The sequence below is a fragment of the Schistocerca nitens genome, chromosome 1, assembly GCF_023898315.1.
Source record: "Schistocerca nitens isolate TAMUIC-IGC-003100 chromosome 1, iqSchNite1.1, whole genome shotgun sequence".
Taxonomy (NCBI): domain Eukaryota; kingdom Metazoa; phylum Arthropoda; class Insecta; order Orthoptera; family Acrididae; genus Schistocerca; species Schistocerca nitens.
Genome location: NC_064614.1, coordinates 245490856 through 245518393, shown reverse-complemented (window position 1 = coordinate 245518393; position 27538 = coordinate 245490856). Strand labels below are relative to the sequence as shown.

At 43.9% G+C, this 27538-nt stretch overlaps 1 protein-coding gene across 1 annotated transcript in view; it reads left to right on the top strand.

Annotated features, from left to right (window-relative positions):
• The window catches only part of LOC126246778 (uncharacterized), a 204711-nt gene that overhangs the window by 515 nt on the left and 176658 nt on the right, over positions 1 to 27538 (top strand). The gene's annotated exons all lie outside the window — the stretch shown is intronic.

Here is a 27538-nt window from a genome sequence, read left to right as displayed (position 1 = left end):
CAGCTGTTTCAGCTGATAATATTAATACGGTAAATTCAGTATATGGCTACTTTATGTCTTGATGTGTGGGACACTACTCTTCCGAACTACCAATGTTGGTAAATAACAACAAAAAGGTATTACTATCTGTTGAAGTACACTAATATCAAAGATTCAACCTCAACTGTGGGTTACAACTGAAATGAAAAGTAAGCAAATATTTCAAAGCAAATTGTCCAATTTTAAATATTTTAAAAACATATTTTATACTGCTGCCACAATAAATACAAACCATTATCTTTTAAAATGTTTATTAGAGGATTTGAAATTGGCAGGACTCCTCATCTCAAAATTCCCGAGAACCTAAATGGATAATCAGCTGAAATGTAGTGATTATATTATGAAAAGGAAAGTTGCTACTCACCATATAGCAGAGATGATGAGACACAGATAAGTCAACAAGAAGACTGTCACAAATAAGCTATAGCCAACAAGGCCTTTGTTAAAAAGAGATGATAGACACACACACACACACACACACACACACACACACACACACACACACACACACACACACTCGTGTAAATCGACACACACACATGACTGCATTCTCTGGCAGCTGAAGCCACAATGCAATCAGCAGCAGCAGTGCATGATGTGAATTGCAATGGGGCGGTGGTAAGGAAGAAGCTGGGGTGGGGAGAGGGAATGATTGTAGGGTAGGAGTGGGGGGAGTGCAAGGGGACAAGGTGGAGGGAGGGTAGGGCAGTTAGGTGCCATTGGGAGGTTAGATGAAGGGCAGGGAAGAAGTGAGTGGGAGGGGGTTAGCAGAAAGGACTGAAGTAAAGAGACTGGATATGTTGGTGGAATGAGGGCTGTGTAGTGCTGGAATGGGAACAGGGATGGGGCGGAGTAAGTGAGGACAATGACTAATGAAGGTTGAGGCCAGGAGGGTTATGGGAACATAGGACATATTACATTTAGAGTTCCCACCTGCACTATTCAGAAAAGCTGATATTGCTGGGAAGAATCAATGTAGCACACGCTGTGAGGCAATCATTGAAATGAAGGATGTTGTCGTGGGCAGCATGCTCAGCTGCAGGGTGGTCCAGTGGTTCCTTGGCCACAGGTTGTCAGTGGCCATTCATGTAGAAAGACAGCTTGTTGGTTGTCATGCCCACATAGAATGCAGCACAGTGGTGCAGCGTAGCTTGTAGATCACATGGCGGTTTTCATAGGCAGCCCTGCCTTTGATGGGATATTTGATATTTGTGACTGGATTGGAGCAGGTGGTGGTGGGAGGATGTATGGGACTAGCATCTAGGTCTATTACAGGGATATGAGCCATGCAGTAAGGGGCTGTGTAGGGATGGACAAGTATATTTGTGTAGGTTTCGTAAATGGCAGAATAGCACTATGTGAGTGGTGGGAAGGATAGTGGGCAGGACATTTCTCATTTCACCGCACAACGAAAGGTAGTGGAAACCCTGGTGAGGAATGTAATTCATTTTCTCCAGTCTTGAATGGTACTGAGTTACAAGGGGAATGCTCCTCTCTGGACAGATGATAGGACTTTGGGAGGTGGTGGGAGACTGGAAAGATAAGGCACGGGAGATTTCTTTTTGTAAAATGTTGGGAGGGTAATTATGGTCTGTGAAGACTTAAGTGAGACTGTCAGTATATTTTGAGAGGGAGTGCTCATCACTGCAGATATGATGACCATGGCTGTCTATGCTGTATGTAAGGGTCATCTTGTCATGGAATGGGTGGCAGCTGTCGATGTGGAGGTATTGCTGGTGGTCAGTGGGTTTGATATGGATGGATGTACTGATGTCGCTGTCATTGAGGTGGTGCTCAACATCTAGGAAGGTGGCTTGTTGGATTGAGTAGGATCAGATAAAGCAAATGGGGGAGAAGCTGTTGATTTCTGGAGGAATGTGAATAGGGAGTCCTCAACCTCAATCCAGATCTCAAAGATGTCATCAATGAATCTGAACCAGGTGAGGGGCTTAGGATTCTGGGTGTTTAGGAAGGATTCCTCTAGATGACCAATGAATAAGTTGGCATAGGATGGTGCCACATAGGGGTCCATGCTGTACCCCAGATTTATTTGTAGGTAATGCCTTCACAGGAGAAGTAATTGTGAGTGAGGATATAGTTGGTCATGGCAACTAGGAAGGCAGTTGTTGGTTTGGATTCAGTCGGGCATTGAGAAAGGGTAATGTTCAATTGCAGTGAGGCCATGGGCATTAGGGACATTAGTGTAAATGGAGGTGGCATTAATAGTGATGAGTAGGGCACCGTGTGGTAAAGGGGCAGGAACTGTACAGAGTTGGTGGAGGAAATTGTTGGTATGTTTTATATAGGAGGGTAGGTTCCAGGTAATAGGTTGAAGGTTTTGGTCTACAAGAGCAGAGATTCTCTCAGTCAGGGTAGAGTAACCAGCCACAGTGGGGCATCCTGGGTGGTTGGGTTTATGGACTTTAGGAAGCATGTAGATGGCAGGAGTGTGTAGAGTAGTAGGGATGAGCAGAGAGATGGACCCTGGGGAGAATGTTCTGGAATGGATTTAGGATTTTTAGGAGTGACTGGAGATCCTGCTGGACTTCTGGAATGAAGTCACTGTGGTAAGGTTTGCAGGAGGATGCATCTGACAGTTGGTGGAGTTTTTCCGCCAGGTAATCCATGCAGTTCAAAGCAACAGCGATGTAGCCTTTGGCCGCAGGTAGGATTATAAGTTTGGGCTCAGTTTTTAGATGGTGGACTGTGGGTCTTTCTGCAGATGTAAGGTTAGTTTGCATGTTGAGAGGTTTGGGAAATGGTGGTGAGGGAAGGTTCGAGGTTACGAAATTCTGGGAAGTTAACAGGGGGTGAATCAGGGCAGTGGGGATATCAGAGATGGATGGTGGAATGAATTGTGTCAGGCAGGGTTCAACGTTGGTCTCTGGTTGAGTCTGATTGGTATGGTTGATGGCAAAAAACATGTGTCCACTGTGGGGACATGGAGAAGGCAAGAAGGTATTTAACAAGTCCTGCAATATTGAATTTGAAAGTGGGGCAGAAGGTGAGGCCTTTATGAAAGACTGATATTTCTGTGGGGCTAATACTTCTGGAGGAAAGGTTCATGAGTGTGTTTCGGGTGTGTTTAGGTTCTGGATTCTGTGTGGCAGTGGTACGGAGTTTTGGGGGGGGTGAGGTAAATGTAATATGTCTGTGAGACAGAATTTATCAGCTACACATAGACATGGGGGAGGTTTGGAGATTGTTGTAGGGGTGGTGGACATTGCTACTCCAAAGTGGGAACAGTAAGCGAGCAGGGGGGAGAGTTTTTTTATGAGGTGTATTCAAGTTCTAAGGGCTCCGATTTTTTTTCTAATTAACTACTCACCCGAAATCGATGAAACTGGCGTTATTTCTCGACATAATCGCCCTGCAGACGTACACATTTTTCACAACGCTGACGCCATGATTCCGTGGCAGCGGCGAAGGCTTCTTTAGGAGTCTGTTTTGACCACTGGAAAATCGCTGAAGCAATAGCAGCACGGCTGGTGAATGTGCGGCCATGGAGAGTGTCTTTCATTGTTGGAAAAAGCCAAAAATCACTAGGAGCGAAGTCAGGTGAGTAGGGAGCATGAGGAATCACTTCAAAGTTGTTATCACGAAGAAACTGTTGCGTGACGTTAGCTCAATGTGCGGGTGCGTTGTCTTGGTGAAACAGCACACGCGCAGTCCTTCCCGGACGTTTTTGTTGCAGTGCAGGAAGGAATTTGTTTTTCGAAACATTTTCGTAGGATGCACCTGTTACTGTAGTGCCCTTTGGAACACAATGGGTAAGAATTACGCCCTCGCTGTCCCAGAACATGGGCACCATCATTTTTTCAGCATGGGTGGTTACCCGAAATTTTTTTGGTGGCGGTGAAACTGTGTGCTTCCATTGAGCTGACTGGCGCTTTGTTTCTGGATTGAAAAATGGCATCCACGTCTCATCCATTGTCACAACCGATGAAAAGAAAGTCCCATTCATGCTGTCATTACGCGTCAACATTGCTTGGCAACATGCCACACGGGTCGTCCGTCAGCATTTGTGGCACTCACCTGAATGACACTTTTCGCATTTTCAGGTCGTCATGCAGGATTGTGTGCACAGAACCCACAGAAATGCCAACTCTGGAGGCGATCTGTTCAACAGTCATTCGGCGATCCCCCAAAACAATTCTCTCCACTTTCTCGATCATGTCGTCAGACCGGCTTGTGCGAGCCCGAGGTTGTTTCGGTTTGTTGTCACACGATGTTCTGCCTTCATTAAACTGTCGCACCCATGAATGCACTTTTGATACATCCATAACTCCATCACCACATGTCTCCTTCAACTGTCGATGAATTTCAATTGGTTTCACACCATGCAAATTCAGAAAACGAATGAGTGCACGCTGTTCAAATAAGGAAAACGTTGCCATTTTAAGTATTGAAATCAGTCCTCATTCTCGCCTCTGGTGGTAAAATTCCATCTGTCATATGGTGCTGCCATCTCTGGGACGTATTGACAATGAACGCGGCCTCATTTTAAAACAATGTGCATGTTTCTATCTCTTTCCAGTCCGGAGAAAAAAAATCGGAGGCCTTAGAACTTGAATGCACCTTGTAAGGTGGCATTGTGCACGTCGCTCTCATTCCTGGAGGGTAAGAGTTTCAACCTGTGTCACGGTTTTCAGGAATGGGGGATTGCATAGCAGGAGGGTTTTGTGGCTGGAGAGAAGGTATTGCAAAGAGGTTTGGGCTTGTTTGATATGGTTTTGCAGGACTATGTTGGTGAGGCCTAAATATTGATGGAATTTGGACAGATGGAAGTCATTGTGGCAAGAGGTCGGGCAGCCGGAGATGGGTAGTTAGATGGTAAGGCCTTTTGTGGGGATTCCATGAACCAATCAACAATACAGGTACAGTTTGTGGGACTGGTTTCTATCTAGGGATAGTGAAATTTTTCTGTATTGATGCAAATGAAAGGAGCAAGTGTCCATGATGTTGGAAAATATGAGAAAAATATCGTAAATAACATAGAATTACATATAAAAAAATTTGCAAAAACACACCCAAATACTTGTGAAAAATCAGGAAAAAGATGAAATGGTGAGAAAGGGGGAGTCAAGATGTAATGTGAGGGATTTGATGATAGCAAAGACAAAAACTCACTAAAATTGGCATGAAGTCACAATGAGATCAAAGAATATATATATATATATATATATATATATATATATATATATATATATATATATATATATATATATAGAGGGAAACATTCCACGTGGGAAAAATATATCTAAAAACAAAGATGATGTGACTTACTGAACGAAAGTGCTGGCAGGTCGATAGACACACAAACAAACGCAAACATACACACGAAATTCAAGCTTTCGCAACAAACTATTGCTTCATCAGGAAAGAGGGAAGGAGAGGGAAAGACATTCCAATCCCGGGAGCTGAAAGACTTGGGGGAAAAAAGGACAGGTATACACTCGCACTAACACATATCCATCCGCACATATACAGACACAAGCAGACATATTTAAATACAAAGAGTTTGGGCAGAGATGTCAGTCGAGGCAGAAGTGCAGAGGCAAAGATGTTGTTGAATGACAGGTGAGGTATGAGTGGCGGCAACTTGAAATTAGCAGAGATTGAGGCCTGGTGGATAACGGGAAGAGAGGATATATTGAAGAGCAAGTTCCCATCTCCGGAGTTCGGATAGGTTGGTGTTAGAGGGAAGTATCCAGATAACCCGGACGGTGTAACACTGCGCCAAGATGTGCTGGCCGTGCACCAAGGCATGTTTAGCCACAGGGTGATCCTCATTACCAACAAACACTGTCTGCCTGTGTCCATTCATGCGAATGGACAGTTTGTTGCTGGTCATTCCCACATAGAATGCATCACAGTGCAGGCAGGTCAGTTGGTAGATCACGTGGGTGCTTTCACACGTGGCTCTGCCTTTGATCGTGTACACCTTCCGGGTTACAGGACTGGAGTAGGTGGTGGTGGGAGGGTGCATGGGACAGGTTTTACACCGGGGGCGGTTACAAGGGTAGGAGCCAGAGGGTAGGGAAGGTGGTTTGGGGATTTCATAGGGATGAACTAAGAGGTTACGAAGGTTAGGTGGACGGCGGAAAGACACTCTTGGTGGAGTGGGGAGGATTTCATGAAGGATGGATCTCATTTCAGGGCAGGATTTGAGGAAGTCGTATCCCTGCTGGAGAGCCACATTCAGAATCTGATCCAGTCCCGGAAAGTATCCTGTCACAAGTGGGGCACTTTTGTGGTTCTTCTGTGGGAGGTTCTGGGTTTGAGAGGATGAGGAAATGGCTCTGGTTATTTGCTTCTGTACCAGGTCGGGAGGGTAGTTGCGGGATGCGAAAGCTGTTGTCAGGTTGTTGGTGTAATGCTTCAGGGATTCCGGACTGGAGCAGATTCGTTTGCCACGAAGACCTAGGCTGTAGGGAAGGGACCATTTGATGTGGAATGGATGGCAGCTGTCGTAAAGGAGGTACTGTTGCTTGTTGGTGGGTTTGATGTGGACGGACGTGTGAAGCTGGCCATTGGACAGGTGGAGGTCAACGTCAAGGAAAGTGGCATGGGATTTGGAGTAGGACCAGGTGAATCTGATGGAACCAAAGGAGTTGAGGTTGGAGAGGAAATTCTGGAGTTCTTCTTCACTGTGAGTCCAGATCATGAAGATGTCATCAATAAATCTGTACCAAACTTTGGGTTGGCAGGCTTGGGTAACCAAGAAGGCTTCCTCTAAGCGACCCATGAATAGGTTGGCGTATGAGGGGACCATCCTGGTACCCATGGCTGTTCCCTTTAATTGTTGGTATGTCTGGCCTTCAAAAGTGAAGAAGTTGTGGGTCAGGATGAAGCTGGCTAAGGTAATGAGGAAAGAGGTTTTAGGTAGGGTGGCAGGTGATCGGCGTGAAAGGAAGTGCTCCATCGCAGCGAGGCCCTGGACGTGCGGGATATTTGTGTATAAGGAAGTGGCATCAATGGTTACAAGGATGGTTTCCGGGGGTAACGGATTGGGTAGGGATTCCAGGCGTTCGAGGAAGGTTGGTGACTTTGATGAAGGATGGGAGACTGCATGTAATGGGTTGAAGGTGTTGATCTACGTAGGCAGAGATACGTTCGATGGGGGCTTGGTAACCAGCTACAATGGGGCGGCCAGGATGATTGGGTTTGTGAATTTTAGGAAGAAGGTAGAAGGTAGGGGTGCGGGGTGTCGGTGGGGTCAGGAGGTTGATGGAGTCAGGTGAAAGGTTTTGTAGGGGGCCTAAGGTTCTGAGGATTCCTTGAAGCTCTGCCTGGACATCAGGAATGGGATTACCTTGGCAAACTTTGTATGTGGTGTTGTCTGAAAGCTGACGCAGTCCCTCAGCCACATACTCCCGACGATCAAGTACCACGGTCGTGGAACCCTTGTCCGCCGTAAGGATGACGATGGACCGGTCAGCCTTCAGATCACGGATAGCCTGGGCTTCAGCAGTGGTGATGTTGGGAGTAGGATTAAGGTTTTTTAAGAAGGATTGAGATGCAAGGCTGGAAGTCAGAAATTCCTGGAAGGTTTGGAGAGGGTGATTTTGAGGAAGAGGAGGTGGGTCCCACTGTGACGGAGGACGGAACTGTTCCAGGCAGGGTTCAATTTGGATAGTGTCTTGGGGAGTTGGATCATTAGGAGTAGGATTAGGATCATTTTTATTCATGGCAAAGTGATACTTCCAGCAGAGAGTACGAGTGTAGGACAGTAAATCTTTGACGAGGTCTGGTTGGTTGAATCTGGGAGTGGGGCTGAAGGTGAGGCCTTTGGATAGGACAGAGGTTTCGGATTGGGAGAGAGGTTTGGAGGAAAGGTTAACTACTGAATTAGGGTGTTGTGGTTCCAGATTGTGTTGATTGGAATTTTGAGGTTTTGGAGGGAGTGGAGCTGGAAGTGGGAGGTTGAGTAGATGGGAGAGACTGGGTTTGTGTGCAATGAGAGGAGGTTGAGGTTTGCTGGAAAGGTTGTGAAGGGTGAGTGAGTTGCCTTTCTGGAGGTGGGAAACCAGGAAATTGGATAGTTTTTTGAGGTGAAGGGTGGCATGTTGTTCTAATTTGCGGTTGGCCTGTAGGAGGATGCTCAGAACAGCCGGTGTGGAAGTGGGAGAGGAAAGATTGAGGACTTTTATTAAGGATAGGAGTTGACAGGTGTGTTCATTGGCTGAGTTGATGTGTAGGTGAAGGATTAGGTGGGTGAGGGCAATGGATTTTTCAGTTTGGAACTGGTATAGGGACTGATGGAAAGAAGGGTTGCAGCCAGAGATGGGCATTACCCCCAAAGGCCTCACACTTAAAGTTTGCCAAGGTAATCCCATTCCTGATGTCCAGGCAGAGCTTCAAGGAATCCTCAGAACCTTAGGCCCCCTACAAAACCTTTCACCTGACTCCATCAACCTCCTGACCCCACCGACACCCCACACCCGTACCTTCTACCTTCTTCCTAAAATTCACAAACCCAATCATCCTGGCCGCCCCAATGTAGCTGGTTACCAAGCCCCCACCGAATGTATCTCTGCCTACGTAGATCAACACCTTCAACCCATTACATGCAGTCTCCCATCCTTCATCAAAGACACCAACCACTTCCTCAAACGCCTGGAATCCCTACCCAATCCGTTACCCCCGGAAACCATCCTTGTAACCATTGATGCCACTTCCTTATACACAAATATCCCGCACGTCCAGGGCCTCGCTGCGATGGAGCACTTCCTTTCACGCCGATCACCTGCCACCCTACCTAAAACCTCTTTCCTCATTACCTTAGCCAGCTTCATCCTGACCCACAACTTCTTCACTTTTGAAGGCCAGACATACCAACAATTAAAGGGAACAGCCATGGGTACCAGGATGGTCCCCTCATACGCCAACCTATTCATGGGTCGCTTAGAGGAAGCCTTCTTGGTTACCCAAGCCTGCCAACCCAAAGTTTGGTACAGATTTATTGATGACATCTTCATGATCTGGACTCACAGTGAAGAAGAACTCCAGAATTTCCTCACCAACCTCAACTCCTTTTGTTCCATCAGATTCACCTGGTCCTACTCCAAATCCCATGCCACTTTCCTTGACGTTGACCTCCACCTGTCCAATGGCCAGCTTCACACGTCCGTCCACATCAAACCCACCAACAAGCAACAGTACCTCCATTACGACAGCTGCCATCCATTCCACATCAAACGGTCCCTTCCCTACAGCCTAGGTCTTCGTGGCAAACGAATCTGCTCCAGTCCGGAATCCCTGAAGCATTACACCAACAACCTGACAACAGCTTTCGCATCCCGCAACTACCCTCCCGACCTGGTACAGAAGCAAATAACCAGAGCCACTTCCTCATCCTCTCAAACCCAGAACCTCCCACAGAAGAACCACAAAAGTGCCCCACTTGTGACAGGATACTTTCCGGGACTGGATCAGATTCTGAATGTGGCTCTCCAGCAGGGATACGACTTCCTCAAATCCTGCCCTGAAATGAGATCCATCCTTCATGAAATCCTCCCCACTCCACCAAGAGTGTCTTTCCGCCGTCCACCTAACCTTCGTAACCTCTTAGTTCATCCCTATGAAATCCCCAAACCACCTTCCCTACCCTCTGGCTCCTACCCTTGTAACCGCCCCCGGTGTAAAACCTGTCCCATGCACCCTCCCACCACCACCTACTCCAGTCCTGTAACCCGGAAGGTGTACACGATCAAAGGCAGAGCCACGTGTGAAAGCACCCACGTGATCTACCAACTGACCTGCCTGCACTGTGATGCATTCTATGTGGGAATGACCAGCAACAAACTGTCCATTCGCATGAATGGACACAGGCAGACAGTGTTTGTTGGTAATGAGGATCACCCTGTGGCTAAACATGCCTTGGTGCACGGCCAGCACATCTTGGCGCAGTGTTACACCGTCCGGGTTATCTGGATACTTCCCTCTAACACCAACCTATCCGAACTCCGGAGATGGGAATTTGCTCTTCAATATATCCTCTCTTCCCGTTATCCACCAGGCCTCTATCTCCGCTAATTTCAAGTTGCCGCCACTCATACCTCACCTGTCATTCAACAACATCTTTGCCTCTGCACTTCTTCCTCGACTGACGTCTCTGCCCAAACTCTTTGTATTTAAATATGTCTGCTTGTGTCTGTATATGTGTGGATGGATATGTGTGTGTGTGCGAGTGTATACCCGTCCTTTTTTCCCCCTAAGGTAAGTCTTTCCGCTCCCGGGATTGGAATGACTCCTTACCCTCTCCCTTAAAATCCACATCCTTTCGTCTTTCCCTCTCCTTCCCTCTTTCCTGATGAGGTAACAGTTTGTTGCGAAAGCTTGAATTTTGTGTGTATGTTTGTGTTTGTTTGTGTGTCTATCGACGTGACAGCGCTTTCGTTTGGTAAGTCACATCATCTCTGTTTTTTTTTAATATATATATATATATATATATATATATATATATATATATATATATATATAAAAACAAAGATGATGTGACTTACCAAATGAAAGTGCTGGCAGGTTGACAGACACACAAACAAACACAAACATACACACAAAATTCAAGCTTTCGCAACAAACTGTTGCCTCATCAGGAAAGAGGGAAGGAGAGGGAAAGACGAAAGGATGTGGGTTTTAAGGGAGAGGGTAAGGAGTCATTCCAATCCCGGGAGCATAAAGACTTACCTTAGGGGGAAAAAAGGATGGGTATACACTCGCACACACACACATATCCATCCACACATGTCTGCTTGTGTCTGTATATGTGTGGATGGATATGTGTGTGTGTGCGAGTGTATACCCGTCCTTTTTTCCCCCTAAGGTAAGTCTTTCCGCTCCCGGGATTGGAATGACTCCTTACCCTCTCCCTTAAAACCCACATCCTTTCGTCTTTCCCTCTCCTTCCCTCTTTCCTGATGAGGCAACAGTTTGTTGCGAAAGCTTGAATTTTGTGTGTATGTTTGTGTTTGTTTGTGTGTCTGTCGACCTGCCAACACTTTCATTTGGTAAGTCACATCATCTTTGTTTTTAGATATATTTTTCTATGTGGAATGTTTCCCTCTATAGTACGTCTGCTCTCGTAGACCAACACCTTCCACCTATTACCTGGAATCAATCCTCCTATATAAAAGATATCCACCATTTCCATAGTTCCTGTCTCTTTACCAGAGGGTGCACTGCTTGTCACTATTGATGCCACCTCCATTTACACTAACATCCCTAATGCCAATGGCCTTACTACTATTGAACACTATCCTTTCCCAACACCCCACTGATTCCAAAACAACAACCTCCTGCCTAGTCGCCATGACCAACTATGTCCTCTCCCACAATTACTTCTCCTTTGAAGACATTACCTACAAATAAATCTGGGGTATGGTTATGGGCAAACACGTGGCACTATCCTATGCCAACCTATTCATTGGCCATCTAGTTGAATTCTCCCTAAACGCCCAGAATCCTATACCACTCACCTGGTTCAGATTCATTGTTGACATCTTTGCAATCTGGATCAAGGCTGAAGACACCCTATGCACATTCCCCCAGAAACCCAATAGCTTCTCCCCCATTTACTTCACCTGGTCCTACTCTACCCAACAAGCCACCTTCCTAGATATTGACCTCCACCTCAAAGATGGCGACATCAGTACCTCTGTCCATATCAAACCTACTAACCAGCAGCAGTACCTCCACTCTTAACAGCTGCCACCCATTCCATACCAAGAAGTTCCTTCCTTACAGCCTAGCCACCTGTGGTTGTCACATCTGCTGTTATGAGCAGTCCCTCTCGAAATATACTGAGGAGAGAGTGTCACTGAAGCCTTCACAGACCATAATTATCCTCCCAACCACGTACAAAAACAAATCTCCCTGACTTATGTTTCCAGTCTCCCACCACCTCCCAAAGTCTTACTGCCTGGCCACAGAGGAGTATTCCCCTCATAATTCAGTATTACCCATGACTGGAGAAAATGAATTACATTTCCTGCCTGGTTTTTGACTACCTATTGTCACATCCTGAAATGAGAAATGTCCTCTCCTCTATCCTTCCCACCCCTTCCACAGTGGTATTTTGTCATCCACCAAACTTACAAAATATACTCATCCATCCCTACTCAAGCCCTCATGGCTCATATCCCTGTAACAGACCTAAATGCAAGACCTGTCTCATAGAACCTCCCACCACCACCTACTGCAGTCCGGTCACAAACATCACCTATTCCATCAAAGACAGGGCTACCTGTGGAAAAAGTCATGTGATCTATAAGTTAAGCTGCAACCACTGTGCTACATTCTATGTGGGCATGACAATGAACAAGTCGTCTGTCCACATGGATGGCCACCGACAAACGTGGTCAAGAAACAAGTGGACCATCCTATTGCTGAGTGTGCTGCCCATGATGACATCCTTCAGTTCAATGACTGTCTCACAGCCTATGCCACATGGATCCTTCCCACTAACACCAGCTTTTCAGAACTGTGCAGGTGGGTACTTTCGCTGTTATATATACTATGTTCCTGTAACTCTCCTGGCCTCAACCTTTGTTAGTCACTGTCCTCAACCATTGAGCCCCTTTCCTGTTCCCATTCCAGCACTACACAGCTCTCTTTCCTCCAATACACCCAGTCTTTTTACTCCTCTCCTTTTCTGCTAACCCCTGTCCCCCTCCGCCCTCCTCTCCCCTGCCCTTCGTCCAATCTCCCGTCTACACCTACTTACCCTACCCTCTCTCCACCTTGTCCCTGCATGATCCCCAGCAGCACTTCACTGTCCCTGACCCCTACCCTTCTATCCATCCCCCTGCCCACCCCAGCTTCCTCCATACCCCCATCCAATTGCCATTCCCATCATGCACTGCTGCTGTTGGTTGCATTGTAGCTTCAGCTGCTAGAGACTGCGGCCATGTGTGTGTGAGGTGCATTTGCATGAGAGTGTGAATGTGTCTGTCATCTATTTCTGATAAAGGTTTTGTTGGCCAAAAGCTTATTCATGACAGTCTTTTTGTTGTGCCTTTCTGTGACTCAGAATTTCTGCTATATGGTGAGTAGCTACTTTCCTTTTCATAATAATGTTACATTCCTTCCTGGGTTTTCCATTGTTTGATTTTTTCCTGATAGCTTTTCTTTGATGCTAAGCCAGTGCTGTTTTCGATTTTTAGTATTTTCTAATGCATTACCATCCTCAATGTCCATCCTTCTTTGTCTTCTTTCATGTCATCTCTTGTCACCTTACAATCCATACTGCATGCTTTACTTATCAGCCACATTATATCAACCTTCTAGTCCGTGCACATCAGATGGCTAAAAGACCACGCTGATTGTTAGTGCAGCATCATATGTCCCGCGTTACTCCCACCTATATCATTAATCCTGTACCTTCATATTGATCATTCTCCCTGCATCACCGTGTCCTAGCCAGAACCCCATCCCACATACTGTTTCTGCATTGTTCTATGGTTCATGGAATCCCCCCAAAAGGCCTTACCATCTAATTACCCATTTCTGGCTGCCACCCCTCCTTCCACAATGACCTCCATCTGTTCAGATTCCACCCATCCTTAGTCCTCACCAACATAGTCCTGAAAAACCATATCAACCAAGCCCAAACCTCCTTGCAGTGCCTCCTCTCCAGCTGCCAAATTCTCCTGCTGTGCAATCCCACATTTCCGAAAACCATAACACACATTGAAAGTCTTACTCTCCAGGAACTGGAGCAACATGCACAATGCCACCTTAAAAACCTTTCCACCCTGCTTGCTATTCCCACTTTGGAGTACCACTGTCCACCACCCCTACAACAGCTTACAAACCTCCCCCATATCTGCTAATAGCTGATAAATCCTGTCTCTCACCTACTACATTTACCCAACCCTCTAAAGCTCCCTCCCACCAACAAACAGAACCCAGTACCTAAACACACCCAAAGCACATTCATGAACCTTTCCTCCAGAAGCACTAGCCCCACAGAAATATCATTATATTATTCCAAAGGCCTCACCCCCTGCCCCCTTCCAAATTCAATCTTGCAGATCTTAAAGACCTTCTCTCCTCCTCCCAGTCCCTACAGTGGACACACTTTTTTGCCACCAACCTTACCAATCAGACTCAACCAGAGACCAATGCTGAATCCTACCTGACAAAATTTATTCCTCCATCCAACCATGATATTCCCACTGCTCTGCTCACACCCTGTTAACTTTCCAGAATTTCTTAACCTCAAATCTTGCCTCACCACCATTTTCCAAATCCCTCAACATGCAAATTAACCTTACATCTACAGAAAGACCTGCAGTCCACCATCTAAAAACTGAGCCCACCCTTATAATCCTACCTGCGGACAAAGGCTCCACTACTGTTGTTTTGAAACGCATGGATCACCTGGCAGAAAGACTCCACCAACTGTAAGATACATCCACCTGCAAACCTTGCCACAGTGAAATGATAATTAAATCGACACCCTAGCTGCAAACAGACAATGATATACATCATTGGGCACATGTTGAAAATGTGTGCTCTGACCCGGACTCGAACCCAGGATCTCCTGCTTACATGGCAGACGCTCTATCCATCAGAGCCACTGAGGGCACAGAGGATACTGCGCCTGCAGGGACTTATCCCTTGCATGCTTCCTGTGAGACCCACATTCCCAGCATGTACTCGCTACTACATTTGTAGTGCGCCTAATAGATGTTTGCCCATCACACTCATCACTCGTGGCAGATTAATCTAGCAAGTCCTGTATGAGTTGGGGCATAGCGTGTGCGTTCACACAAGAAGATCGATAGCTGTCCAGCCATATATTAACTATATATGAAGGTAGTATCTGATCCCGAAAGAACAGATACCATGGATAACTGTGCAGCTTCTCTAGAATGAAATGATTATTAAATCAACACCCTAGCTGCAAACAGGCGTTGATATACATCATTGCCACATTGACCCCATTCCAGAAATCCAGCCGGATCTCCAGTCACTCCTCAAATTCTTAGGCCCATTCCAGAACCTCTCCTTGTGGACCATCTCTCTGCTCATCCCTACTACTCTCTGCACTCCTACCAACTATATGCTTTCTAAAATCCATAAACCCAACCACCCAGGACACCCCATTGTGGCCGGTAACTGTACCACCACTGAGAGAATCTCTGCTCTCTTGGACCAAAACCTTCTACCTATTACCTGGAACCTACCCTCCTATATAAATTATACCAACAATTTCCTCAACCAACTCTCCACAGTTCATGTTCCTTTACCACACGGTGTCTGCTCCTGGTAGCTGAGTGGTCAGTGCGACAGAGTGTCATACCTAACGGCCTGGGTTTGATTCCCAGCTGGATCTGAGATTTTCTCCACTCAGGGACTGGGTGTTATGTTGTCAACTTGAAAGACTTGCACCAGGCGAATGGTCTACCTGACAGGAGGCCCTAGCCACACGGCATTTCCATTTACCACATGGTGCCCTATTTGTCACTACTGATGCCACTTCCATTTACACTAACATCCCTAATGCCAGTGGCCTTACTCCTATTGAACACTACCCTTTCCCAGTGCCCGACTTATTCCAAACCAACAACTTCCTTTCTAGTTGCAACAACTTCCTTGCTAGTTGCTATGATAAACTATATACTCACACACAATTACTTCTCCCGTGAAGGCATTACCTACAAATAGATCTGGGGTACAGCTTTGTGCACCAACATGGCACCATCCTTTGCCAACCTATAAGTCGGCCGTCTAAAGGAAACCTTCCTAAACACCCAGAATCCTAAACTCCTCACCTGGTTCAGATTCACTGATGATATCTTTGTGATCTGGATCATGGCTGAGGACTCCTTATCCACATTCCTCCAGAAATCAACAGCTTCTCCTCCATTTGCCTTATCTGATACTACTCAATCCAATAAGCCACCTTCCTAGATGTTGACTACCATCTCAATGATAGCGACATCAGTACATCCTTCCATATCGAATCTACTGACCACCAGTAATACCTCCACTTCGACAGCTGCCACCCATTCCATGCCAAGATGACCCTTCCATACAACCAAGCCAGGCATGGTCATTGTATCTGCAGTGATGAGCACTCCCTCTCAAAATATACCAAGGGTCTCACTGAAGCCTTCACAGACCATAATTATCCTCCAACCTTGCAAAAAAAAAAAACAAATATCCCATGCCTTATCTTTCCAGTCTCCCACGATCTCCCAAAGTCTGACTGTCTTGCCACAGAGGAGCATTCCTCTCATAACTCTGTACCATGAATTACATTATCCGCCAAGTTTTTGACTTCCTCTTGTTGCATCACGAAATAAGAAATTTTCTGCACCCTATCCTTCCCACCCCTCCCACAGTAGTATTCCATCATCCACTATTCCTGTACAATATACATGTCCATCCCTAAACAACCCCTACTCCCAACCCAACCTCATGGCTCAAATCTGTGTAATAGACCTAGATGCAAGCCTGTCCCATACATTCTCACACCCACCACCTACTCCAGACCGGTCTCAGACATCACCTATCCCATCAAAGAGAGGGCTACCTGTGAAATCAGTCATGTGATCTACAAGCTAAACTGCAACAACTGTGATATATTCTTTGTGGGCATGGCAAGCAATAACCTTGTCCGCATGAATGGTCACTGACAAACTGTGGCTAAGAAACAAGTGGACCACACTGCTGCTGAGTAAGCTGCCCAACACATCATCATTCATTTCAATGCCGGCCTCAGAGCCTGTGCCACACAGATCCTTCCCACCAACAACAGTTTTTCTGAATAGTGCAGGTGGGAACACTCGCTGTATGTCCTGTATTCCCATAAGACTCCTGGCTTCAACCTTTGTCACCCATCCAACCCCTTCCCTGTTCCTATTCCAGCACTACACAGTCCTTCACAGGACTTGGTGCCCCAGCCCTGCCAACCTGTTGACCAAACCTACTGTCTCTGACACTGAATCCCTAGTGGGATTTTGAGTTACAACACCAGCTGCTGACTGACTCCTGTCTGAAGGCATCGGTTTGTATGCTGCACACTTTAGACTTCACACACTGCCACTGTGGATGATTGTGAAGCTGAAGAGCACAACACCTAGCGCCATTGAAGTCAATGTCCACAGCCTGTAAATGCTGTCCAGCTCAGCAACACAGGGTGCTGGCTCAGCAGCTCTGAGCAGAAGCTGCCAGCCGTTCATCAACAACAGCCAGGGACAATGAGGAGAGGTGTGGCTGCCTCATTAAACAATGTATTAAAGTCAAGAAAAGCAATTTTTAACCGTTAACAATGTTTTTCTTGCACTCCACTGCCCATCAAACACCACCCTGGCACTTCAGAGTGGTGTCAGGGATGCCAGTATCACTGCAGACAGCAGCAGAGGGAGTGTTATTCCTGCAGTCTATTGCCCAAGCCACATCCCACAGTATCTTTGTCTAGGTTGAGTGAGACCATTTTTTCCTTATGTGGTGACTGTTATGAGGTCATGGTTTTGGTGGTGAGATTATATGAGGGTTACCTTTGTGAAACCAGAGAAACCGACGGATTTGTCACAGTTTAGGGTTGCACAAGAGGGATGAGTGGATAGTGCCTGTGTGTTGTACTGGTTGTAATTCTCTTGCACATTCTGCCCCATGTGCTGAAGTGGTGAAGTGTTTTACTGTAATCATTTTTGGCACAAGCTACTCAACATCTAGACTTCAGGTGGCTCATGATTAGACAGAGGTAGTAGGTTGATAGAGCAATTACTCTCTGACTACCTGTTCTACCTATGTTAATTTTTATTATATACCCTTGTTTTTTCTGTGTCATAGCAGTGAGTAAAAGTGAGGCAATTTGCAAAATCTGAGTCACAACATGTCATGAAGGATGAGGTGATAAAATCATTAGTGAATCAGGTAGCTCAGGTTCGGGCAGCTGAGGTAACTTTATGTAATAGTTTGGCAGAGAAATGTGATGAAGTATATAAGTTGAAATTGCAAAATTTAGAAGTGGATCCAGCTATTGCTAACTTTGTCTCTCCCTGCTCTGATAGGGCATCTGAGAATGTGTTAGTGTTTGTAGAGGATCTCCAGGCATCAGTTGACAGGTGGTTGGTCAGATAAACAATTATTGCTGATTGCAAGTTGCATTTAGTGAGAGAGGCAAAGTTATTTGTGAGTGCACAGAAGTATTACACAATGCAGAAAGTTTTGATGAACTGAAGTGGGGTTGGAGCAGAAATATAGGGAGTGAAACAGTGCGCAATTTTTTCATGAGCAGTTGGGTATGGTTTCAAGCAGGCATAATGAGGCAGTGGAAGGCTTGGCTGATAGAATTTGGAAAAAGAATGTGCACACTTATGAACTGTCACAAAATGAGGAGGTGAACAAAGTGGTACTACAAAAGGCCAAGCAATGTGCACTTGATGCTTTTCTGAGGCATTTAGTACCAGAAAGGGGTGCCGATAGATTGTTACACTAAGGTTAGATTAGTGTTGGATTTCTACAAAATTGAGAGGACAACAGAACTGAGGGACTGAAGATATGTATTGCATCAAATGTAGAGTGTTTCAGTTGTGGGCAAATGAGGCATGTGCAAAAGGCATGCCACCAGTCACAAAACAGTGATGAGGATAGCAGGGGTTCTTTCTTATTTGGTCTTCAACCATCAGATTGGTTACTATTAGTTCATCATGCATTTCTGTCTTTGGCCATCCTTTTGAGAATGGTATATGTGGGGCAGATGGTATCCTCCATGATCTAGTTGAAGCATTCTAGTCTCAGTCTGCTTCTTGTGTTTTTCCTTTCTACTGTCCTGTCAGTGATACTTTTAATGATACCATCATGTCTCAGCAGATGACTGACCGATGCATTCCTTTTGTGTTCGATTACCTTCACCAGATAAGGCTTCTCTTCCTTCACTCCGTGGAGCACCTCTTCATTTGATTTCTTGTCTACTGAGGAATTCTTGAGCATTCTCTGGTAGCACCACCTCTCAAAGGCTGTTATTTTATGTTTTTCTGCTTCTCTGAATGTCCATGTTTCACTTCCATACAGCAGCACACTCCAAATAAGTGTCTTTGTGAGGTTTTTCCTGAGCTATATGTGTATATAACTGGATATGAGAAGGTTTCTTCTCTTGTTAAAAGCAGCTTTTGCCTGGTGGATTTGGCTTGCGATATCCTTCCTTGGTCTTGCATCTGATGTAATTTTACTACCCAGGTAGGCAAAGGATTTGACAGTCTCCAGTTGTTCATAGTTATCAGCAATTTAATGGGAATGGTTGTAAAGGAGGTGTAGGTCATTGACAGGGATAGTAGTAGAGATGGTCTGGGAGTTAGGGAGGGTCTGTTAAACTTCAGAGGGAACCACAGGACTGCCAACAGGAGTTCAGGGTGAAAGTAAATTTAGAGTAAACAAATACAGAGGAGGTACGTGCCGTAATGGATGTAATAAATGGTAGAGAATGTAGAGTTTTATTGGACACAGGGGCACATGTGTCAGTGGCCTCAAGAGAGCTAGTGTGTGGGAGAAGGCGTAACCCACCACAGTACAAATTGCTTTGAGCAGGGAATGATGATATATGACTAGTGGGGACAGTAATGATGAATTTTTCATTTGATACTCCTGAGTTCAGAGAGAGTGTGGAGGTGGTGTCTCATGTAAGTGATAGCTACTTAGGGTTGTACTTTCTGCATAAACATTATGTCATAACTGACATTTGACAATGTGTAGTGGAACTTAATGTGAGGAGATTCTGGCTGTGGAAAGCTAATGTCAGTGTTGATCTTCCACAATAAGCATCTGGTATATGAGACAGTTGACCATAACTGATGACATTAAGGCTTGATTAGCATGACTGCATGTCAGAAGGCACCAGGAAGTAAATGTAGATGATGTGAAGTCTTACTTACCAGTTATTGTGTTATGTATGATGGAAAGAATGAAGGATATGAAGTGTGTTGTTTAGTAAAGTGGAGGCAATAGATAATTTTGGCATTGAGGAAGTGAAGTTACTGAAAGGAACATTGTTGACCATGTTGAAGACACCAGATGAGGAAGATTGTCACACAGACAATATAGACTAAGGAAGGATACAGGATGCTGTTAGAAGTGCATTTCATGAAAAACTGAAGCATTTGAAGGGGTAGAGAGGTTGAAGATGGAATAACAGCTACTGGAGTTTTAAGATCTGTTTTATCTGCAAGAGTAGTTACCTGCTACACCAGTCAAACTGTGCAGGATCCGCCAGGTAACAAAGAACATTTACCAAAGACCATACGGCATACCATAGTCATTGTAACCAATGTTAGATGACTTTACAAATCAATGGTTGGCCAACAGAGTAATAGAGGAGAGTAATAGTCCAGCGCCCAAAAACATTTGTGGAATTCCAGGAATTTTTCATTTTTTTTAGTTTTCAGTTAAATTTTTGTAATTTTTGCTGGTAAGAACTAATAACCTAACAAAGAATTTTACTTTAGCCTGCTACTGCAGAATAATACTGCAGCAATAAAACATAAACAAGAGAATGACACAAAAATAAAACTTTACTTGCAAACAAAATGTGCTATTTACTGGAATGAAACACAGTGCACACACAAGCACGTGCTGACAGCTAAATGTGTCAAAGATCTGTCTTCAATGCTTCTTTTTCATGGGCCTCATTTTGATGAGTCTGATGTCACAACTGTTTACATTTCTAATAGGTCATGGGAAAATATTGTGAACAGTGGTTTGAGGAGCATCACTTTCAAAGCAAATTTCCTTTTATGCAAGGTGAATTATGCTACATGTGACAATGTGCGATGAATTTCTTAAGTCATGGAGCATTAGACTCTCATTCAAAACTTATCACTGAGGACCATCCACTTAGAAAAATTTCAGTCCCAGAAGACAAGCCATTTATGCTATCATCTAAAATTTTAGGAGCACAATTGTGTTTGGCATATCCTAAAGAATACCATGTGCTAAAAAAGACCAAGTTTTTCATATTTATTTTAATTCTTTCATAGATTACAAATCATGCAATAATGATATCAAAAAGTGTAACTATCCTTAAAAAAAGTGTGAAGCGAGTTCTTGGGGAATTTTGCCCATAATTGGCTTTACTATAGAAAAGTTGACGTGCTTGAAATGCCATGTATTCAGCCATGTCATCCATCAAATGTTCAGAGCATGGCAGTGAAGCTGGTAACCATGCTTGTGAGAAATATTCAACCGCTGCAATTTAAGCTGTGCTATTATGAAACTGCCTTACCACGCCCTCAGGAACACACAGCAGAAAAACTTTTGACAACCAGTATTATGTGTGAAAGTTTGCTTTTCTTGTAGCTATGCTGAATGTATATTAATGTAAACTATTAAATTTTCTTATTTATGTGTTCACATTACTTAACAATGATTTTGCTGTTGGTTGACTACATCATGTGTCCTAGGCTCTGAATATCTGCTGACATCAGGTGGCAAGATCATGTGACATGAGCTGCAAGTGGCTGACAAAAGTGCATCACAATCTTGATTTTATTGTTTTGGAAGCTATTGTGCTGTATCCCTGTTGCTGGAATTGATGGAATTGCTGTTTATACTTTCATATTGTAAAAATATGCAGTGTAAATGTCACCACGCATCAAAGATCTTCCCAAAATATGGTGTTCCTTGACGTGTTTCATTTGCTGAAGTGCCAGGCAGTTCTATGCTGGAGTATAATACCTTCACCATTTAAAGGATTGCTACGTTTTACAGCTCCAAGGGAAAGTATACTGTCACTTAACATGGAAAAAATATACTTTCACCAGGGATATAATGTATTTTCATCTGGGAAAAAGTATTTTTTAACTGGGAAATCTGGGAAAAATCCAGGATTTTTTTGTTCTTTTCCTTGTGTGCATCCTGTATACAGTAAAAATTTCAAAGCAGTAACAGACCATGCTGCTTCAAAGTGGTTACTAGGTTTTAAGGATCCATCCACTAGAATGAAGAGATGGGCATTGAAAATTAATGAATTTGAGTATGAAGTAATCCATGAACCTGGGAAGAAACATGAAATGGATACAGACTGAACAGAAATATAGGACTGATACAAATGGCAGGATGCACTGATCAATGAAGAGCAATAAAGCAAACAGCAGTTCAGTGAATATGATGGTTTATTGTGCAGAGAGACAAAATTAGTTCCATGCCTGGTTGTGCCAGCAGTACTGAAAAAGGAGTTGTTAGGTGAGATGCATGATCATGTCTTGTCAGGTCATGAGAGTGGCTGAGCAACACTGTGGGAGGGGGGGGGGGGGGGGGGGAGGATAGAAAGAGTGATGTGGATTGATATGTTGTAAGTTGTATAGAGTGTATGCACCATGCAGATTTGAACTGGAAACAGGTACTACCTCAGAGGTTGCCAGAGGCTACAGAAGCATTCAGTTTTATTATGGTGGACATATTAGGATGGACATATTAGGACCTTACAACTAGATGCCAGTGGGTAATCATTTTGTGCTGACCATAATAGATCATTTTTCTGTTGGGCTGTACTATCCGAAAGCTTTATTTGTGACAGTGTTTTTGTTGCGCCTATCTGTGACTCAGCATCTCTGCTATATGGTGATTGGCAGCTTTCCTTTTCATAATATTGTTACATTCCATCCTGGATTTTCCATTGTTTGATTATTCTCATTCTGTAGAGATGGTGCCAATGTTAAACAAACAGGCTATTAAAATCAAATAAGCGTTGGTGAACAGATGGATTCTGAAGCTCAGGATGCCAGAGATGACAGTTACTGACTAGGGGATGAATTTCTTGTCAGACCTGATAAAAGAATTGTGTTAGTTACTAAGACTGTAGAAACTAAAAACAAGTCCACTTCATCCTCAGGCTAACAAAAAAACAAATAAGTTCATCAGATTATTGGGAAAATGCTGTGTCATTACATGAATGTACCCCATCCAGACAGGGATAAATATTTAGGCTTTGTACTGAGTGTGTATAGATCCAAGGTACACACTTGCAAAGGGCTGTATTGGAAGTAGATGCCATCACCACTTGAGATGATTAGACAAAAGTCAGGTAGGAATGGTGAGTCAGTCTGAGAATTCATTCGAAAAGTGAGGAAAGTTTGGAGAAGGGTCCAGCTAACAAACATGAAAGATGTCGAAAAAACAAGAAGATGGAGTGAAGTGAGTGGGAATGTTGCTGCAGTACACAGTGGAACAATGGTTGATATTATCCAGTCCCTACACTTTGAAGGGAAAAATGAAGAAGTTTTTAATATGGCACCGGGGACCATATCAGAGTCAGACTACTTCACCAATAAATATCAAGCTTCAGTAATTGTGCATGATGGCCATTTATGAACATTTATGAGTGGGCCAGAAGTGGGAAGGAAACAAAGAAGGAACCATGGAAGAAGAAACCAAGGGATCATCAATGAGATGAGGAGGTCCAGATTCCTCAAGTGCAGTATGTGCTAATGCCTAGGAAGTAATCATTATGTATTGTCTTTTGTGATTTTTTTTGTTTTAGTTTGCGTATATATGTGTGGTTGACATTGTTGTAGTTAAGACAGTGTGCTAGTCAGGGGCGCCAACTCTGTGGGTGCTCCAGTGCTTGCTCATCATCCAAGGGGGGGTACTTGCTCATCATCGAAGGGGGGTAATGGGGAAAATTTCAGAGCTGTCAGTTAAGCCAGTGTTGACATCACACTCTTGCGTTGGCCCATGGAAGTATGGCCTATCATTTCTCATCCCTCCAGAAAGAATCTGACAAGACCTCAGTGTAGCTCTTTTGCGAAAATGTGATGAAAGATTTTGAATGTTCCTCCCAACAGACAATGGCTGGCAGAGATTTATACCACATGTGCTGCATCAGTAGATGTTCAAATATTCACTCATTCAGTATCATTCCTTATGGAGCAGTAATGCTTTTTTCCTTAATAAAATATCATTTACAGTTATAAATTTGTGTGTTTATTTCTTTATTGTAGTTGATTTGTGTTATTGATAATTTTTTTATGTCATCAGTAAAGGAAAATGATTTGCCCACTACATATGTAGATACTGTTTATGATGGTTCTGATTCAGTTGCTGTATTGATCGAAACAAATAAAACAGGTCATGTTGGTGGTGACTGTTCCTTTAAAAAACAGTGGAAAAATAAATATAAGTCGATGTTATATGATGAGAAGTGTAGTAAAGTGTTCTGTTCTGTATGTAAGGAAATGAATTGCTCTAGTGAGCCTTTTGTGAAGAAACCCAAACAAGATGAAGATGTGATAAAAGAATTAATTGAAATCATTTTTTCTCCTTGGAAAAAAGTGTTAGAAAGGTTTTATTGTCATGAAAAGTCAAATTATCCTATGTCTTGCTGTAGCAGGAAAAGTGCAATTAATAAAGGCGTGAACATGCAGTGTTCAATGTCTTGTGTAAAGGAGGGAGAAATTGGTTATGTAAGAGTAGCTCTGTTGAGAATATTATTTACACAGCATTGTCTGATGGTACTGGGGTCACCAATCCATTGTCACACAGATGAAAATTCTAATTATAATGAATTGTTATAGTTAGTTTCTGAAGATAACTCCAATTTGTCCCCTAGACTTTGGGATACAAAATACCGATGGCTTTCACGTGATATAACAAATTAAGTAGGGTTCATTATGGCCAATGAAGCCTTACACAATTTGATAAAGTTTGTAAAATATTCCCAATACAATTCAATAATTGTGGGTAAAACTAGTGACCTATCTCAGCATGAGCAAATTTTGATTTGTTTTCATTGTGTCAATGATGATAATTTTCAAATTAATAATTTTTTTTTTGGTTTCTATAATACTGAATCTACTACAGATGAAGTACTGTTGACAATTTTAATGGATGTTCTCAGTTATTTTTCTGTAGATATCAAATCAAGCAGAGGTATTGCAACTGATGGAGCTGCAGACATGACCAGCACTTTTTATGGGTTTCAAGGAGTTCTGCACTTTCACTGCTTGGCCTATTCTTTGAAACTTGTGACGCAAGAGGTAATGCAAAATGAGACCATGGTGAGAGACTATCTATCAAATGTGAAAAAAATGACCAATTATTTATGTGGGTCCTCAAACTGACTTGCAATACTTGGCAATTCCCAAACTGTCCACAGTACTACCTTTATTCATCCTGTAGCTGTATGGCCTCTTTGCCCTGTCAGGTGGTAGTGTAGAATATGTTTGTTGAAAACTATTTTCCAGAATTAGGAACAGTTAATTTTTACCTCAAGGAACTTGAGCCCAAAAATATGTTGCTGGTGGTAAAGCTAAATGTTTCTTAAATTTTCTGTGTTCTTTTGAATTTATCTTTGTCATTATATAACATTACCACCTGTGATTATGTGAAACTGACTTTATATTCTTATAATAGGGGGAAACTTTCCACGTAGGAAAAATATATCTAAAAACAAAGATGATGTGACTTACCAAATGAAAGTGCTGGCAGGTCAACAGACACACAAACAAACACAAACATACACACAAAATTCAAGCTTTCGCAACAAGCTGTTGCCTCATCAGGAAAGAGGGAAGGAGAGGGAAAGACAAAAGGATGTGGGTTTTAAGGGAGAGGGTAAGGAGTCATTCCAATTCCGGGAGCGGAAAGACTTACCTTAGGGGGAAAAAAGGACGGGTATACACTCGCACACACACACATATCCATCCACACATATACAGACACAAGCAGACATATTTAAAGACAAACTCTGGCCACACCAGTGGACATCCATGATGCGCCAAAAGCATATGCCATTTCTGTGAGTATCTCTAATGGATCAGGCCTGCCAATCTGAAGCCCATCATTTCCCAATAATGTGCTGGCCCAACCTTTTGGATCTAGTCTCACTGATCTGCTGCAAGTCAGGTCTGTTCGTGTGTGGCATAATGAGGCAGATTTTCATGTTTTATCCATGGACTCAGGATTCGGTGCTCCTTGGCAGGCCAGAGACCATGGGCAATGGATTTCAGGAGTTGTGACTGTCTCACTGCAAGAACATTGTAAACTGTGGTGTTTTATAGACATTTTATTTATTCTAGCACATTTTGGCACTTTGAAAGTAGTTTATATATTAGAAAGTATGGATGATCAGAGGAAGAAAATTGTGGCAGTCACTGGCAGTTTTTACGCTATGTACTTCCATATTTTGTGGAAGAAAAACCACACAATTCCTACAAAATAATAGACATGATGCAGTGGGCAATAACCAACAATAACGTACATAGAAGAACCAACATTTTATTGGCAGTCACCTATAGTGTTGGTTTACACAACTCTTAGGTGCCTTAGACACTTCTTTCAAGAGGCCTACTTTTTTTCTAAGGTTATTTCTGAAATCAGTGAAGATATTTTAAATCTGTCTTGTGACTCCAATGAACTATGTATTTTTGTCACCAAATGTGTTTTGTTTTATCAAAAGAAAATAATATCAGTGATCTTAATGAAACATATATACCATTTGGCTTGCTGTCTCCGTCTAAAAACAATTCATTGCAAAAGATGTTGATGTTAGTACTTAAGATTTTTGCTCACATGTTTAGAGATACAGATGTCCTTACAATTTTTATCAACTTACGTCTTTGCCCACCCTAGAAATCTCAAAATTTGTTCCCCCAGGGGGCCAACAGCTCTTTTGTGGGCACATGTGTGGTGCACACGGGTCCCTGAGCTATTGCAACTTTTATGCTTTTCTGGGCTGCTTTCCCTTCCCTTCCTTCTCCTTCACTGTCCTTCTTCCTTTCTCTTTGCCCCTTCCTTTCCTTCTCTTGGTGTTCTTCTTTATGTTGGCTTGGCTGTCCCCATGACTTCACTTCACCTTACAGTTTTGGTTGGTTGCTTTTCCTCCTCCTTTTTGGCCTTTCTTTTTTGGTCCCTTTCAGGGGTTTGACCTCCATCTCCAATTTTGAAATCTGTAGTGAGAGCCATATGGGGAATAACTCCCTCCGTAGCATATTTGGCGTGGGTTCGTCTCCCCCTCCTCCTTGTCCTCCTCCCTCTCCCTTTTCTCCCTTCCCCTCCCTCCCCATCAAAATCGTTTTACTTCCTTGACGGGTCACCAGCTCGGTAGCCAGTCCGTGCGAGGGGGGGGGGGGGGGGGCTGTTATGTACCCATCTGGCTGAGCCCCTGATACCACTGGAATCATACTGCTGGTATCCATGCTGTGAATATTTTGTGCAAGCCTAGGAGTGGTTGCCCAGCAATGACAGTCCTGCCAGGTGGCTATTGCTGTGGCTGGGTGGCAACCACAAGGCGAGCCCCTGTTCAGAGCTGGCGGCACCAGGGCGGCATTGACACATGAAATGTGCTAAACTCTCTTGCCACTCTACTGTGGCTGCATCTCTTCCTTAATGTTGTTTTGTCTCAGTTCCTGTTCCTGCCTTCCCAGCCTTACCCTCCGTGGAAGGAGGGCCAGACTTGCCAGCTTGGGGTGAAACCCTTTTTGCAGTAGCTGGTCTGTACCAACACTGACAGGAAGACTTTTGCCTTCCCCTTGAGTTCAATGATGAACTT